We start from the raw sequence: 17,875 nt of genomic DNA, 5'->3' as shown, positions 1-17,875 counted from the left end.
TAGCGAACCAGGAAGAAGGGGACTATATGGTGTCCCTGGACATCAAGGATGCTTACCTCCATGTCCCAAATTGCCCTTCTCACCAAGGGTACCTCAGGTTCGTGGTACGGAACTGTCACTATCAGTTTCAGACGCTGCCGTTTGGATTGTCCACGGCACCTCGGGTCTTTACCAAAGTAATGGCCGAAATGATGATTCTTCTTCAAAGAAAAGGCGTCTTAATTATCCCTTACTTGGACGATCTCCTGATAAGGGCAAGGTCCAGAGAACAGTTGGAAGTCGGAGTAGCACTATCTCAAGTAGTTCTACGACAGCACGGGTGGATTCTAAATATCCAAAATCGCAGCCGTTTCCGACGACACGTCTGCTGTTCCTAGGGATGGTTCTGGACACAGTCCAGAAAAAGGTGTTTCTCCCGGAGGAGAAAGCCAGGGAGTTATCCGAGCTAGTCAGGAACCTCCTAAAACCAGGAAAAGTGTCAGTGCATCATTGCACAAGAGTCCTGGGAAAAATGGTGGCTTATTACGAAGCGATTCCATTCGGCAGATTCCACGCAAGAACTTTTCAGTGGGATCTGCTGGACAAATGGTCCGGATCGCATTTTCAGATGCATCAGCGGATAACCCTATCTCCAAGGACAAGGGTGTCTCTCCTGTGGTGGTTACAGAGTGCTCATCTTCTAGAGGGCCGCAGATTCGGCATTCAGGATTGGATGCTGGTGACCACGGAGGCCAGCCTGAGAGGCTGGGGAGCAGTCACACAGGGAAAACATTTCCAGGGAGTGTGATCAAGTCTGGAGATTTTTCTCCACATAAATATACTGGAGCTAAGGGCAATTTACAATGCTCTAAGCTTAGCAAGACCTCTGTTTCAAGGTCAGCCGGTATTGATCCAGTTGGACAACATCACGGCAGTCGCCCACGTAAACAGACAGGGCGGCACAAGAAGCAGGAGGGCAATGGCAGAAACTGCAAGGATTTTTCGCTGGGCGGAAAATCATGTGATAGCACTGTCAGCAGTGTTCATTCCGGGAGTGGACAACTGGGAAGCAGACTTCCTCAGCAGGCACAACCTCCACCCGGGAGAGTGTGGACTTCATCGGGAAGTCTTCCACATGATTGTGAACCGTTGGAAAAGACCAAAGGTGGACATGATGGCGTCCCGCCTGAACAAAAAACTGGACAAGTATTGCGCCAGGTCAAAAGACCCTCAGGCAATAGCTGTGGACGTTCTGGTAACACCGTGGGTGTACCAGTCGGTGTATGTCTTCCCTCCTCTGCTTCTCATACCCAAGGTATTGAGAATTATAAGACGTAGAGGAGTAAGAACTATACTCGTGGCTCCGGATTGGCCAAGAAGGACTTGGTACCCGGAACTTCAAGAGATGCTCACAGAGGACTCATGGCCTCTGCCGCTAAGAAGGGACTTGCTTCAGCAAGTACCATGTCTGTTCCAAGACTTACCGCGGCTGCGTTTGACGGCATGGCGGTTGAACGCCGGATCCTAAGGGAAAAAAGGCATTCCGGAAGAGGTCATTCCTACCCTGGTCAAAGCCAGGAAGCAGGTGACCGCACAACATTATCACCACATGTGGCGAAAATATGTTGCGTGGTGTGAGGCCAGGAAGGCCCCATGAAGAAATTTCAACTCGGTCGTTTCCTGCATTTCCTGCAAACAGGAGTGTCTATGGGCCTCAAATTGGGGTCCATTAAGGTTCAAATTTCGGCCCTGTCGATTTTCTTCCAGAAAGAATTGGCTTCAGTTCCTGAAGTCCAGAAGTTTGTCAAGGGAGTACTGCATATACAACCCCCTTTTGTGCCTCCAGTGGCACTGTGGGATCTCAACGTAGTTCTGGGATTCCTAAAATCACATTGGTTTAAACCGCTCAAATCTGTGGATTTGAAATATCTCACAGGGAAAGTGACCATGCTGTTGGCCCTGGCCTCGGCCAGGCGAGTGTCAGAATTGGCGGCGTTTGTCTCAAAAAGCCCATATCTGATTGTCCATTCGGACAGGGCAGAGCTGCGGACTCATCCCCAGTTTCTCCCTAAGGTGGTGTCAGTGTTTCACCCGAACCAGCTTATTGTGGTACCTGCGGCTACTAGGGACTTGGAGGACTCCAAGTTGCTAGATGTTGTCAGGGCCCTGAAAATATAGTTTCCAGGACGGCTGGAGTCAGGAAGACTGACTTGCTGTTATCCTGTATGCACCCAACAAACTGGGTGCTCTTGCTTCTAAGCAGTCGATTGCTAGTTGGATGTGTAGTACAATTCAGCTTGCACATTCTGTGGCAGGCCTGCCACAGCCAAAATATGTAAATGCCCATTCCACAAGGAAGGTGGGCTCATCTTGGGCGGCTGCCCGAGGGGTCTCGGCTTTACAACTTTGCCGAGCTGATACTTGGTCAGGGGCACACCCTGACTGAGGAGGACCTGGAGTTCTCTCATTCGGTGCTGCAGAGTCATCCGCACTCTCCCGCCCGTTTGGGAGCTTTGGTATAATCCCCATGGTCCTGACGGAGTCCCCAGCATCCACTTAGGACGTCAGAGAAAATAAGAATTTACTTACCGATAATTCTATTTCTCGGAGTCCGTAGTGGATGCTGGGCGCCCATCCCAAGTGCGGATTGTCTGCAATACTTGTACATAGTTATTGTTACAAAAATCGGGTTATTATTGTTGTGAGCCATCTTGTCAGAGGCTCCGCTGTTATCATGCTGTTAACTGGGTTCAGATCACAGGTTGTACAGTGTGATTGGTGTGGCTGGTATGAGTCTTACCCGGGATTCAAAATCCTTCCTTATTGTGTACGCTCGTCCGGGCACAGTATCCTAACTGAGGCTTGGAGGAGGGTCATAGGGGGAGGAGCCAGTGCACACCACCTGATCCTAAAGCTTTTACTTTTGTGCCCTGTCTCCTGCGGAGCCGCTAATCCCCATGGTCCTGACGGAGTCCCCAGCATCCACTACGGACTACGAGAAATAGAATTATCGGTAAGTAAATTCTTATTTTTTATTGTATTTATCTTTATTTAATAAGCTAAGGAATTGTAAAAACATTAACAAGTGTAAAAATAGCAGCATATGTAAAAATGCCAAATTAGTTCTCAAAGTGTGCACTTCGCCTAATGATTTAATTGCATAACACCGGTGATTCTAGTTACTCATCATGGGGTAGATAAAAAGGTTACTCCTTACTGATGAGTCAGTCTTGAGGAAGTCCCGAGAATTAACGGGACGAAACGTGTTGACGTCATCATTTGCAGGTCCACTGTTCGTTTGAACTATTCAGCCGCTGTCTGTTCTAAGGTCTGTGCCGCTTCTGCCGCCTCTATTTATGTTGGACCGTTACCGCCCGTGATGTGTGTTGAACATTAAGGACACCTGTTACATCCACGACACGTCCGTGCACGGTGGTCTCTGGACTGCGCCCGCTGTAGCGCCGGCCACCTGTTACGATCTCCGCTGCCTCCCACTGTGTGCCTATAAACGCTGCCCACCAGCTGGATCCTTTGAAGGAGTACATCTCTGCACCTGTGCTCAGAGCCGGCCTTAACCAATATGATGCCCTAGGCAAGATTTTAGCTGGTGCCCCCTAGCACCGCCGCTAGTTCTGCAGGAGATGCCCGGCATGAGTCAGCTGGTAGCTCTGCTAACGTCGGGTGCCTTTTGTTTATGAAAATGCATCATATTATTTGCATTACTATGTGGCTAGGATGCAAAAGCAGCTTCTGCTGATTAAAATTATATGTTGCATGCCTATATTCTGTGTGCGACTGTGGCTGTATCTGCATACGAAATGCTACATTACAGTGATTTCCAGCAATACACTGCAACGTAGCATTTTGTATGCAGATACAGCCGCAGTCACACAAAGAATATAGGCATGCCGCATATCATTTTAATCAGCAGAAGCATACCAAATGCCCTAGGCATTTGCCTAGTTTGCCTATGCCTAAGGCCGGCTCTGCCTGTGCTATAGTGCTATAACAGAGGACACTTCCAGAAGGGGGTAAATATAATCCCGCTTGATCGGGTAAAATCACTGAAGGAGGACTGACTCTGCACTGGGACGCCAGTGTTAGAGTTAATCGGAGACATTGTTCTTCTTACTTGTGCTTTAACAATTTGAATCTACTATGTGGCAGTAGTGGCAAATAGAAGACATTCTTTGACCTTTTTATGCTAATAGGCTATTTCTGCATACACTTTAGGCTGAATTTAATTTCAACCAAACTGGTTTTATATTGCAATATATATTGATTGTTATGTAACAGTATAGCACTGTTACATTTTATGCCATTATATTTTAGATAATTGTAATAATATTAAATGTGATGATAATGTATCAGTAAACGTTTATATTATCAGCAAGTCTCCTGGTTTTATGAGTGAAAACAGACATCCATTTATTATTCACTGTGTTCTCAGTCACTAAAGCGCATTGACATTTTCCTGTACGATATTGGTTATGTCTCCTTTCACAAGTGGATTTATACTGGCAGTGTGGCTTTATGAATACAGGCGATTCTGGTGTCCTATGCATCATTTAACACTTGTAATACACCTACATTTAATTTCTGCTCAGTGCACTTATAATTAGTGCACAGTTTTGAGAATTCATTCCTGCGTGATGTGACACCAACCTAATCTTGGGTCAGCTATGTGGTTTTTTTTTTCTGTTTGGCAATGGATATGGCAGTATTCAAATGTGACTATGATTAGATAGCATTTCTTTTATGTCCTAGAGGATGCTGGGGTCCAATTTAGTACCATGGGGTATAGACGGGTCCTTTGGGAGCCACTGGCACTTTAAGAGTTTAATAGTGTGGGCTGGCTCCTCCCTCTATGCCCCTCCTACCAGACTCAGTTTAGAAAATATGCCCAGAGGAGCCGGTCACAGCTAGGGGAGCTCTTAGGAGTTTTTCTAGTTTTTTTTTTTTTTCTAGAGTTTTTTTTTTTTCAGGAAGGCTGCTGGCAACAGCATCCTTGCTTCGACGGATTTAGGGGGGGAGTAGGAACCAACTTCCTGAAGCTACTCCGCTGACAGGACACTGAGCTCCTGAGGGTGTTGATCGCAAGGCCACGAGGCGACCGCTCACTCCCGCAGCACGGCCGCCACCCCCTAACAGAGCCAGAAATAAGAAGAGTGGTGAGTACAGCGCCGGCATCCCGGTTAGTGGGTCGCCAGAGGGTATGGTGGCACAAGGGTGGGAGCACAGCTCTGACAGGCTGCGCTCCAGGACGGCACAGCAACAGTAACACTGTAGGCGCTTTGAGGTGCGTCCTGAGCCAGCGCAGAATACCCTACACTGGTCATACAGCTAACGGCTAATCCCGCTGTTAGCAATGAAAAACCTCAGGCCAGTTTAAACAATTAGTGCGGGAAGCCGTGCGCCATTACAAGGGGCGGTGCTTCCTCTCAGAGCAGATCCAGCACTCGACAGCGCCATTTTCTCCCTGCAGATCATAGGAAATAGACGCTGACAGGTGGCGCTGCCCTCCACATCACTCCACCTATACCTCTGCGTCTGCGGTACCAGGGTGATATAGAAAGGGGGTTGGGGTGTAATACTAGTACTAATTACCCTATTAAGGGTAGTTAGTCAGCGCCGGGCTTTTATCATAATATCAGCCTACAGAGGCGCGGTGTGGCTGACTCCTTTTACTCTGTGACTCTCTGATGGCTCTGGGGGAAACTGTGTCTGACATATTCATGTGTGTGTGTGTGTTTGTGTGTAAGTGTGCATATTCTACATTACCATGTCTAAGGACTGTGTCCTGTGCTGCAGAGTGTTTATCTTCTCCTGAGGAGTCTATTCAATGTACTCGGGACTGCAATGTGCTGTCTCAGCTTTCTGAATCCGAACCCCCATGGGTGGATTCTTTACGGGGAATGATATCCCAGATTTCGACTAGGATGTTGCATACTGAGAAAGAGATGCAGTTTTTGAGAAAATCTGTAGAGGGTTTGAGGTATTCAGCTCCCTCTGCTTCGTCTAAAAGTCCACCTACATACCCACAAAAATGTACACTTGCCCAGATAATGCAAGCTGACTCTGATACAGGGGACGGTGATGGGGATATGCAGGGGGGAGATGCATCACTTGCTAAGGAGGTGCAACTCATTATTGAAGCCATTAGGGATGTTTTGCATATTACTGAGAAGGTACCTGATCAGGAAGAGGAATCTTATTTTACAGTAAATAAAAAATCCTCGCTTACCTTCCCTGCTTCTAAGGAGTTAAACTAATTGTTTGAAAAATCCTGGGAAAACCCAGAGAAAAAATTCCAGATCCCTAAAAGACTTCTCATTCCTTTCCCTGAAGAGGATAGAAAGAAGAGGGAAAACCCACCTATTGTAGACACTTCTGTATCTAGGTTGTTTAAAAAGGTGGTTTTACCTGTCCCTGGTTCAACCGCCTTAAAGGAGCCAGCTGACCGCAAGATTGAGACTATGCTCAAATCCCTATACACTGCTACAGGTGTGGCCTTACGGCCCACTATTGCTTGTGCGTGGATTTCTAAAGCCATAGTAAAGTGGTCAGGCACATTACTAGAGGACTTAGATACTATGGATAGGAGTGACATTGACTTGTTTTTACGTCACATACAGGATTCTGCAGGTTTCATGGTGGAGGCCATGAAGGACATTGGCCTACTTAATGCAAGGGCTACTTCCATGGCAGTTTCGGCACGCAGAGGACTCTGGCTATGCTAATGGACTGCGGATGCAGAATCCAAGAAAAGTGTGGAGAACCTACCCTTCACAAGTCAGGCACTATTTGGGGAAGCATTGGATATGTGGATTTCCACGGCGACTGCTGGTAAGTCGACATTTTTCCCCTCCGCAGCAGCACCGGCTAGGAAATCCTATCCTACGCCCACACTGCAGTCCTTTCAGACCGCAAAATGTAAAAAATCCAAACCCCTCCCCCCATACACCTTCTTTAGAGGAGGGCGGGGAAAATTCAAAAAACCTGCTCCAACAGATTCCCAGGGACAGAAACCAGGTTCCGCTTCCTCCAAATCTTCAGCATGACGGTGGACTTCCCAGCCTAGAGATCGGGCAGGTGGGAGCGAAATTAAAATCTTTCAGTCAAGTCTGGGCGTCATCATCCCTAGACTCCTCGGTGACAGATTTTGTGGCCCAGGGGTACAGACTGGAGTTTCGGGCACTTCCACCTCACAGATTCTTCAAATCAGGCTTACCAGTTTCGCTGACAGAAAGTACTATCCTACAGGTGTTACGTTCCTGATGCTCAGAACTGGAGAGATGTTTGTGTAGAGAGTCCAGAGCACCAGGACGTGACGCTGAAATAAGGGATGGTACGGGAATAGCCCCTAGCACCCTACCTCCGTTGTTTTACCCTTGTGGTCAGTTCACGCCTGAGTGACTATGGTTTCTTGGGCCCACGGCATCCGCGTTTGAAGGGCGGATTAGGTCTGCCCAACTCCGATGCCCCCAGGTCTTAGAGTGAGACAAGGCGTGAACCGAGACAGGATAATAACAAGGGGACCTCTAACTAAAGCAAACAGAAGCTAGGGGCTACTAACTACCTTAAAACTAAATAAATGTGCGGCATGCCGCCAAAGGAAAAGAACAACAAAAGATACCACTGTCCACTCCCCCACACGGCACCGCCGAGTTCCGGGGAGGACAGTGAAAAGCGGAAACCTCCGCAAAAACCACCAATACAAAAGGAAAACAAGGGCTAAGCGGCCTAGGCCGCAACATGCGGCAGAAGCCGCTACTCACGAAACCGGGAGAGAACCCCAACAAGCGAGAACACCCAGATGACCGCAACAGGTTCACTTGGACAGGAAGGATTCCCAGGACCGGCTTCAGAACTCAGGAGCACAGGGAGCAGGATCGACCAGATACAGCTGACCAGCAACAGACGTTGCAAGGCAGGAACAGCATACAGGAAGCTATCACCGGCGAGGCTGCAGTGTGCTGGCTCCCATAAAAAGACCCTGCTGGCCAATGACAAGAGGGCCAGCAAGACCAGCCCCCAGACCCTAATTACTAGTTGCCGTGCAGCTGCCCTGCTGCACGAGCAACTAATCAATCCTATCTGGCAACGGGGAACGCGGTCCGCCAATGGCGTCCCCGTTGCTATGGACCCAGCGGCTGAGGACGCTCGGCGTCCTCTTGTCATTGGCCTGCTGGCCAATGACAAGAGGGCCAGCAAGACCAGCCCCCAGACCCTAATTACTAGTTGCCGTGCAGCTGCCCTGCTGCACGAGCAACTAATCAATCCTATCTGGCAACGGGGAACGCGGTCCGCCAATGGCGTCCCCGTTGCTATGGACCCAGCGGCTGAGGACGCCCGGCGTCCTAGCGTTGCCAGGGACCCGGCGGCTACAGTACGCACGGCGTCCTGGCGTTGCTAGGCACCGGGCGGGCAGGGAGGGAGGTGCGGCGGCCGTGAGCGTCGCTCGGAAGCAGACCGAGCGGCGCCGCGCACCGCGGCACCTAACAGTACCCCCCCCCCCCCCCCCCCCTTGAGGAGGTGTTAAAGAACCCCTAAAGCCGGGTTTCTGAGGAAATTCCTGAAAGAATAATCTCTTAAGTTTAGAGGCATGTAAATCGTTATACAGGACCCAAGACCTTTCTTCCGGGCCATAGCCTTTCCAGTGAACCAAAAAATAAAGCCGACCCCGAGAAACTTTGGAATCTAAAACCTTCTCCACCAAGAACTCTTGTTGCCCCTGAACATCCACCGGAGGTCTACCCTGGGAAGTCTTCCGAGGGAATCTCCTGGAAGAAAAATACTGCTTCAGAAGGGAACAGTGAAAAGTATTGCCAATTTTGAGTGATTTAGGCAAGCGTAGCCGAAAAGCAACTAGGTTGACCTTCTTAACGATAAGGAACAGTCCAATAAATTTGGGTCCCAATCTAGCCGAGGGTTGTCTGAGCTTGATGTTGCGGGTTGACAACCACACCTTATATCCCACCTTAAAAGTGCATGGGCTTCGGAACCTATCAGAATTTTTTTTTTCTCGGAAGGCAGCCTTCTTAAGGGCAAAGTGCACCTTTTTCCAAATCATTCTGAGACGGGAAGTTAAGGTCAACGAGGAGACTGGAAAATGAGGGTAAAAAGAATTGGCTCTAGGATGAAAGCCCAAGACCGAAAAGAATGGAGACTCCTTGGTGGAAGAATGACAAGAGTTATTATAGGCAAACTCGGCCAAAGGAAGAAATTCAGACCAATCATTCTGAAGTTTGGCCGAATATAGCCGTAAATACTGTTTTAACGACTGATTAACACGTTCAGTTTGTCCGTTAGACTGTGGATGGTACCCAGATGTTAAAGAGAGTTTCATATTTAATGAGGCACAAAAACGTTTCCAGAAACGGGCGATGAATTGCGGTCCCCGATCAGAGATAATATCCCTGGGTAAACCAAGGAGCCTGAACACATGGCGGAGAAATAAAAATGCCAACCCTTGAGCAGAGGGTAATCGGGGGAGAGCAATGAAGTGGGCCATCTTACTAAAACGGTCTATTACCACCCAAATGACTCGAAATCCAGCTGAAAGAGGAAGGTCCACCACGAAATCCATGGATATATGTGACCATGGCCTGAGAGGAACGGCTAAACGCATGAGTTGCCCGACCGGCAAAGATCGAGATGCTTTGTACTGAGCACAAACCTGACAGGAACGGACAAATTCCCTTACATCTTTAGAAAGATTAGGCCACCACACTGAGCGAGAGATTAACTCCAAGGTCTTAGTGATACCCGGATGACCAGAAACCTTATTATCATGAAACTCAGCTAGAACAGTGCCTCTCAGAAATTCAGGGACGAAGAGACGATCTGCAGGAGTGACTTTGGGAGCCAGCTGCTGAAGCTGTACTAGCTGTGTAAATAAATCCTGTGTGAGGCCAGCCCGGATGACAGACGATGGGACTATGGGGGCAGTAGCCGGGTGGTTATTGTGAACCGGAAGAAAACAACGTGACAGGGCATCGGCTTTTGTATTCTTGGAACCGGGCCTGAAGGTGATAATAAACCTGAAACGAGTAAAAAACAGCGCCCAACGTGCCTGTCGAGCATTAAGCCGTTTAGCTGACTCAATATACTGCAGGTTCTTGTGGTCAGTAAACACCGTAATGGTATGCCTTGCTCCTTCCAGCCAGTGCCTCCACTCCTCGAAAGCCCATTTAACTGCCAACAATTCTCGATTACCAACATCATAGTTGGATTCTGCGGAGGAGAATTTTCTGGACATGAAGGCACATGGGTGTAATTCCTGAGACTCCGGGTCTTCCTGAGAAAGGATAGCCCCCACTCCAACCTCTGAGGCATCTACAGATAGCAAGGCAACATCATCGGCTTTTAGCCCAAAAGCCCAGGTTTGCGGATCGCCTTGTAGTAAAGACATCACAATCCCGACCCGTTGAGACTCCGTACCAGAGGATCGGGGCCTTAAACGAAAATAAAGCTTACAAGCTTCCTTGAAATTAAAAAAATTATTTCGGTTACCTGAAAAACGGTCAGGAAGGTGCATCTTTGGTTCTGGAATCATACTCGGGGAGGCTCGCAAAAGATCTTCCTGCGATCTCACCCGAAGAGTAAGATCGTGAACCATCTGAGTTAGTTCCTGAATCTGGTTGGCCAAAAGCTGGCTCGGATTCGGTACTAATACTGCCGGATTCATGAGGCCGAATTTCAAGGCCCACCAAAAACAAATAACTCTTAATATTATTCTTTTTTTTTTTGGGGGGGGGGGGGGGGCGGTGATAATGTTACGTTCCTGATGCTCAGAACTGGAGAGATGTTTGTGTAGAGAGTCCAGAGCACCAGGACGTGACGCTGAAATAAGGGATGGTACGGGAATAGCCCCTAGCACCCTACCTCCGTTGTTTTACCCGTGTGGTCAGTTCACGCCTGAGTGACTATGGTTTCTTGGGCCCACGGCAGCCGCGTTTGAAGGGCGGATTAGGTCTGCCCAACTCCGATGCCCCCAGGTCTTAGAGTGAGACAAGGCGTGAACCGAGACAGGATAATAACAAGGGGACCTCTAACTAAAGCAAACAGAAGCTAGGGGCTACTAACTACCCTAAAACTAAATAAATGTGCGGCACGCCGCCAAAGGAAAAGAACAACAAAAGATACCACTGTCCACTCCCCCACACGGCACCGCCGAGTTCCGGGAAGGACAGTGAAAAGCGGAAACCTCCGCAAAAACCACCAATACAAAAGGAAAACAAGGACTAAGCGGCCTAGGCCGCAACATGCGGCAGAAGCCGCTACTCACGAAACCGGGAGAGAACCCCAACAAGCGAGAACCCCCAGATGACCGCAACAGGTTCACTTGGACAGGAAGGATTCCCAGGACCGGCTTCAGAACTCCAGAACTCGGGAGCACAGGGAGCAGGATCGACCAGATACAGCTGACCAGGAACAGACGTTGCAAGGCAGGTACAGCATACAGGAAGCTATCACCGGCGAGGCTGCAGTGTGCTGGCTCCCATAAAAAGACCCTGCTGGCCAATGACAGGAGGGCCAGCAAGACCAGCCCCCAGACCCTAATTACTAGTTGCCGGGCAGCTGCCCTGCTGCACGAGCAACTAATCAATCCTATCTGGCAACGGGGAACGCGGTCCGCCAATGGCGTCCCCGTTGCTATGGACCCAGCGGCTGAGGATGCCCGGCGTCCTAGCGTTGCCAGGGACCCGGCGGCTACAGTACGCCCGGCGTCCTGGCATTGCTAGGCGCCGGGCAGGGAGGGAGGTGCGGCGGTCGTGAGCGTCGCTCGGAAGCAGACCGAGCGGCGCCGCGGACCGCGGCACCTAACAACAGGAAGCCATACAAAAATTGGTACGAACACATGTCATTGTTCCAGTTCCACCTCACCAAAAAACCATGGGTTTTTACTCAAACCTGTTTGTGGTACCGAAACCGGACGGTTCGGTAAGACCTATATTGAACGTAAAGTCATTGAACCCCTACTTGAGGGTTTTTCAATTCAAGATGGAGTCTCTGAGAGCAGCTATCTCAGGTCTGGAGGGGGTAGGGGGGATTCCTGGTATCCCTGGATATCAAGGATGCGTAACTTCACATTCCGATCTGGCCGCCTCACCAGGCCTATCTACTCTTTACACTACAAGATTGTCACTATCAGTTCCAGACGTTACCATTTGGCCTCTCCACAGCACCGAGGGTGTTCACCAAGGTCATGGCGGAGATGATGCTCCTCCTCCACAAGCAGGGAGTGAACATAATTCCATATCTGGATGATCTGCTGATAAAGACATCTTCCAGGGAGAAGCTGTTGTGGGATATTGCTCTCTCAACTCAAGTACTCCAGGATCATGGGTGGATCCTGAACCTTCCAAAGTCACATTTGGAACCGACAAGGAGACTGCCCTTCCTGGGGATGATAGTCGACACGGAAGTGCAGAGGGTGTTTCTACCGCTGGAGAAAGCGTTGGTGATCCAAACAATGGTCCGGGATGTCTTGAAGCCAGCAGTGCATTTGCCTTCTGGGAAAGATGGTTGCCTCCTACGAGGCTCTACAGTACGGGAGATTCCATGCACGGTTCTTCCAACTGGATCTCCTGGACAAGTGGTCGGGTTCACATCTTCACATGCACCAGCGGATAAGCCTGTCGCCGAAAGCCAGAATTTCACTCCTCTGGTGGCTGCACACTTCTCACCTACTCGAGGGCTGCAGGTTCGGGATTCAGAATTGGATTCTTCTAACCACGGATGCAAGTCTAAGAGGTTGGGGAGCAGTTACCCAAGGGGAAAACTTCCAAGGAAAGTGGTCAAGTCAGGAATCTGTCCTTCCAATAAACATTCTGGAACTAAGGGCCATATACAACTGCCTCCTACAAGCGGCACATCTTCTACAAGATCGAGCCATTCAGATTCAGTTGGACAACGTCACAGCGGTGTCCTACATATACAGGCAGGGCGGAACAAAAGGCAGGGCTGCGATGTCAAAGGTAACAAGAATCCTCCTCTGGGCAGAAAGGCACGCGTTGGCGCTGTCGGCAATCTTCATTTCGGGAGTGGACAACTGGGAAGCAGACTTCCTCAGCAGACACGATCTCCATCCAGGAAAATGGGGCCTCCACCAGGAGGTGTTCACAGAGGTAACAAGCCGGTGGGGTGTACCTCAGGTAGACTTGATGACCTCTCGCCTCAACAGGAAGCTTCGGAGGTACTGTTCCAGGTCGCGAGACCCACAAGCAGTGGCGGTGGACGCCCTGGTAACTCCATGGGTATTCCAGTCAGTATATGTGTTCCCTCCTCTTCCGCTCATCCCAAGGATTCTCAAACTACTAAAAAGAACGAGTACCGGCGATCCTCATTGCTCCGGGCTGGCCAAAGAGAGCTTTGTACGCGGATCTTCTGGCATTGCTGCTGGAGTATCCGAGGCCTCTTCCTCTTCGCGAGGACCTTCTGCAACAGAGGCCGTTCGCCTATCAAGACTTACCGCGGCTACGTTTGACAACATGGAGGTTGAACGCCAGATCTTAGCTCGTAAGGGCATTCCTAACAAGGTCATTCCTACTCTGATCCAGGCTAGAAGGGAGTAAGGTCTAAGCATTACTATTGGATTTGGAGAAAGTATGTGTCTTGGTGTGAATCCAAGAAGTTTCCTACTGTGGAGTTTCAACTGGGACGTTTTATCCTCTTTCTGCAAGCTGGTGTGGATGTGGACCTACGCTTGGGCTCCATCAAGGTTCAGATTTCGGCCTTGTCCATTTTCTTCCAGAAACAATTAGCTGCTCTCCCTGAGATTCAGACATTCTTGAAAGGAGTTCTGCACATCCTTTTGTGCCTCCTACGGCACCTTGGGATCTTAATGTGGTGCTGCAGTTTCTGCAATCGGATTGGTTCGAACCTTTACAGGAGGTGGACGTAAAGTTTCTTACTTGGAAGGCGGTCACATTGTTGGCTTTGGCATCTGCAAGATGTGTGTCTGAATTGGGGGCATTGTCGCACAAGAGCCCCTACTTGATTTTCCATGATGATAGAGCTGAACTTAGAACGCTTCAGAAATTTCTTCCGAAGATTGTGTCCGCTTTTCATATCAACCAACCTATTGTGGTCCCAGTAGCTACTGACACATCGATTGTCTCAAAGTCCCTGGATGTTGTGCGTGCTTTGAAAATATATGTGAAGAGGACTGCTCGTCACAGGTAGTCGGGCGCACTATTTGTCCTTTATGATTCCAACAAGATTGGGTGTCCTGCTTCTAAGCAGACAATTTCTCGCTGGATTAGGCTTACTATCCAGCATGCTTATTCAGCGGCAGGTTTGGCTTGTCCAAAATCTGTTCAGGCCCACTCTACACGTAAAGTGGGTTCTTCCTGGGTGGCTCTTCAGCTTTGCCGAGCGGCTACTTGGTTAGGGTCGAACACGTTTGCTAAGTTTTACAAGTTCGATACTTTGGCCTCTGAGGACCTAATGTTTGGTCAATCTGTTCTGCAGGACCCTCAGCACTCTCCCTCCCGTACTGTGAGCTTTGGTACATCCCCATGGTACTAAATTGGACCCCAGCATCCTCTAGGACAGGGGTGGGGAACCTTTTTTCTACCGAGGGCCATTTGGATATTTATAAAATCCTTCGGGGGCCATACAAAAATTCTCAACTTAAAAAATTACCCTGCCCCCCAGTAGGTCTGCCCCTCAGAGGTACTGTGTGTGCGCGCCGGAGGCGCGCACGTGCCAAAAAAATGGGTGTGGCCAGTTAAAATGGGACGTGATACACATATGCCCCCAATAGTGCGGTGCCAGATCTACAATTGCCCCCACAGTGCCAGGTATACAAATGCCCCCACAGTGCCAGGTATACAAATGCCCCCCACAGTTCCAGGTATACAAATGCCCCTCACAGTGCCAGGTATACAGATGCCCCCACAGTGCCAGGTATACAAATGCCCCCCCATAGTGCCAGGTATACAGATGCCCCCACAGTGCCAGGTATACAGATGCCCCCACAGTGCCAGGTATTCAGATGACCCCACAGTGCCAGGTATACAAATGCCCCCCACAGTGCCAGGTATACAGATGCCCCCACAGTGCCAGGTATGCAGATGCCCCCACAATGCCAGGTATACAGATGACCCCACAGTGCCAGGTATGCAGATGCCCCCACAGTGCCAGGTATACAGATGACCCCACAGTGCCAGGTATACAAATGCCCCCCACAGTGCCAGGTATGCAGATGCCCCCACAGTGCCAGGTATGCAGATGCCCCCACAGTGCCAGGTATACAGATGACCCCACAGTGCCAGGTATACAAATGCCCACCACAGTGCCAGGTATACAGATGCCCCCACAGTGCCAGGTATTCAGATGCCCCCACAGTGCCAGGTATACAGATGACCCCACAGTGCCAGGTATACAAATGCCCCCCACAGTGCCAGGTATACAGATGCCCCCACAGTGCCAGGTATGCAGATGCCCCCACAGTGCCAGGTATACAGATGACCCCACAGTGCCAGGTATACAAATGCCCCCCACAGTGCCAGGTATACAGATGCCCCCACAGTGCCAGGTATGCAGATGCCCCCACAGTGCCAGGTATACAGATGACCCCACAGTGCCAGGTATACAGATGCCCCCACAGTGCCAGGTATGCAGATGCCCCCACAGTGCCAGGTATACAGATGACCCCACAGTGCCAGGTATACAAATGCCCCCCACAGTGCCAGGTATACAGATGCCCCCACAGTGCCAGGTATGCAGATGCCCCCACAGTGCCAGGTATGCAGATGCCCCCACAGTGCCAGGTATACAGATGACCCCACAGTGCCAGGTATACAAATGCCCCCCACAGTGCCAGGTATGCAGATGCCCCCACAGTGCCAGGTATACAGATGACCCCACAGTGCCAGGTATACAAATGCCCCCCACAGTGCCAGGTATGCAGATGCCCTCCCCCCTCCCCTCCGTGCTGCTTACCGTGAGACACGGAGGAGAGCGCGGCTGTCGGGTGGGAGCGGCGGCGCCGTGTAGTACTTCAAACCAGCCGCCGGTTCGAGAGCCAATCAGAGCTCGCGGACCGGCAGCCACGGCTCCTGATTGGCTGCCGGTCCGCGAGCTCTGATTGGCTCACGGACCGGCGGCTGGTTTGAAGTACTACACGCCGCCGCTCCCACTCGACAGCCGCGCTCTCCTCCGTCTCCCTGTTCTGACAGCTGAGACACGCTGCCGCCGGACTGAGCGGCAGCGTGTCTCACTGACACCAGCTGGTGGGCCGGACCAAACGGCTTCGCGGGCCGTATACGGCCCGCGGGCCGGAGGTTCCCCACCCCTGCTCTAGGACGTAAGAGAAAACAGGATTTTAATTACCTACCGGTAAATCCTTTTCTCGTAGTCCATAGAGGATGCTGGGCGCACACCCAGTGCTTCGTTTTCCTGCATGGTTACTTGGTTACGTTTGTTGGCTCAGCTGTTGCTGATTCGTTCCGAGTTGGTTAGCTTGGCTTTCCTTTTTTTGTTCTGTGTGAGCTGGTGTGAATCTCACCACTATCTGTGTATTTCCTACTTTCGAAGTATGTTCGTCTCCTCGGGCACAGTTTCTAGACTGAGTCTGGTAGAAGGGGCATAGAGGGAGGAGCCAGCCCACACTATTAAACTCTTAAAGTGCCAGTGGCTCCCAAAGGACCTGTCTATACCCAATGGTACTAAATTTGACCCCAGCATCCTCTACGGACTATGAGAAAAGGATTTACCAGAAGATAATTAAAATCCTATTTTTATTTTTATAGTGCTTATTTTACTAGAAATAAAATGTATGTTTATACTTCTTATTTTCACTTTGGTTCTGCTCCACTGTGTGTTTGGGTTGATGTTTTTTTCTCTTTTTTTTTTCTTTTTTTAGTTAATGGAGTGGAGTTACTCCTATTCAAGAGCTGAATGAAATTAACCTTGAGAATCTGAACAATTTGTTAAGGTTCCTTAAACCACTGAGACCTAGCTCATTATGCAATTTATTCCTAAATCAGGAGTCTGGATTCAGAGTTTGTAAGTATACAGTACATGTGATTCACTCTTATCTTTTTATTTTGTTTTGCAGATCTGTTTTCTTCTCTAGATCATGTAATATTTTTTTTTTTTTAGTAGTGTAACATATTTTTACTTTCCTGATCATGGTATTACTGCTTTCTCATACGTCCTAGAGGATGCTGGGGACGACATCAAGACCATGGGGTATAGACGGGATCCGCAGGAGACATGGGCACTCTAAAGACTTTTCATTGGGTGTGAACTGGCTACTCCCTCTATGCCCCTCCTCCAGACCCCAGTTTTAGAAATGTGCCCAGGTCGACTGGATGCACTCTGAGGAGCTCTACTGAGTTTCTCTGAAAAGACTTATGTTAGGTTTTTTATTTTCAGGGAGATCTGCTGGCATCAGACTCCCTGCTTCGTGGGACTGAGGGGGCAGAAGCAGAACCAACTTCCTCAGAGTTTCATGGCTCTGCTTCTGGCTGACAGGACACCATTAGCTCCTGAAGGGAACTGAATGCTAGCCATGTCTAGATGCTCACTCCCACAGCACGCCGTCACCCCCCTCACAGAGCCAGAAGTCAGAAGACAGGTGAGTATGAGAAGAACGATCTTCAATCAAGTAAGTGACGGCTGAGGTGCGGCGCGGCTGGCGGGAGCGCAGCACGCCATTGCTGCCCACACACACAGGCACTGCAGGGTGCAGGGCGCGGGGGGCTCCCTGGGCAGCAAGAAAAATACCTCAAACTGGCTAGAAGGGGGCATAAGATGCCACTGGCACAGCCCTACCCCCGCCAGTATAAGTAAAAAGTCAATATACTGAGTGTAAGGACGCGCCATTGTGGGGGCGGAGCTTCTTCCTCAGGCAGCTAGCACACTACTCGGCGCCATTTTC

The 17,875-nt window shown here is 49.9% G+C and overlaps 1 protein-coding gene across 5 annotated transcripts in view; it reads left to right on the top strand.

Moving 5' to 3' along the window:
* The window catches only part of ATG9A (autophagy related 9A), a 176,444-nt gene that overhangs the window by 34,185 nt on the left and 124,384 nt on the right, over positions 1-17,875 (top strand). For all 5 annotated transcript variants that reach the window (XM_063933823.1, XM_063933826.1, XM_063933822.1 and 2 more), the window contains one exon: positions 16,856-16,998. The gene's annotated coding sequence lies outside the window, so the exon portion shown is untranslated. The remainder of the gene's footprint in view (positions 1-16,855; positions 16,999-17,875) is intronic.

Source organism: Pseudophryne corroboree, chromosome 7 (genome assembly GCF_028390025.1).
Source record: "Pseudophryne corroboree isolate aPseCor3 chromosome 7, aPseCor3.hap2, whole genome shotgun sequence".
In the NCBI taxonomy this organism is placed as follows: domain Eukaryota; kingdom Metazoa; phylum Chordata; class Amphibia; order Anura; family Myobatrachidae; genus Pseudophryne; species Pseudophryne corroboree.
The sequence above is the reverse complement of the archived record's forward strand: the minus strand, read 5'-3'. Positions and strand labels throughout refer to the sequence as shown.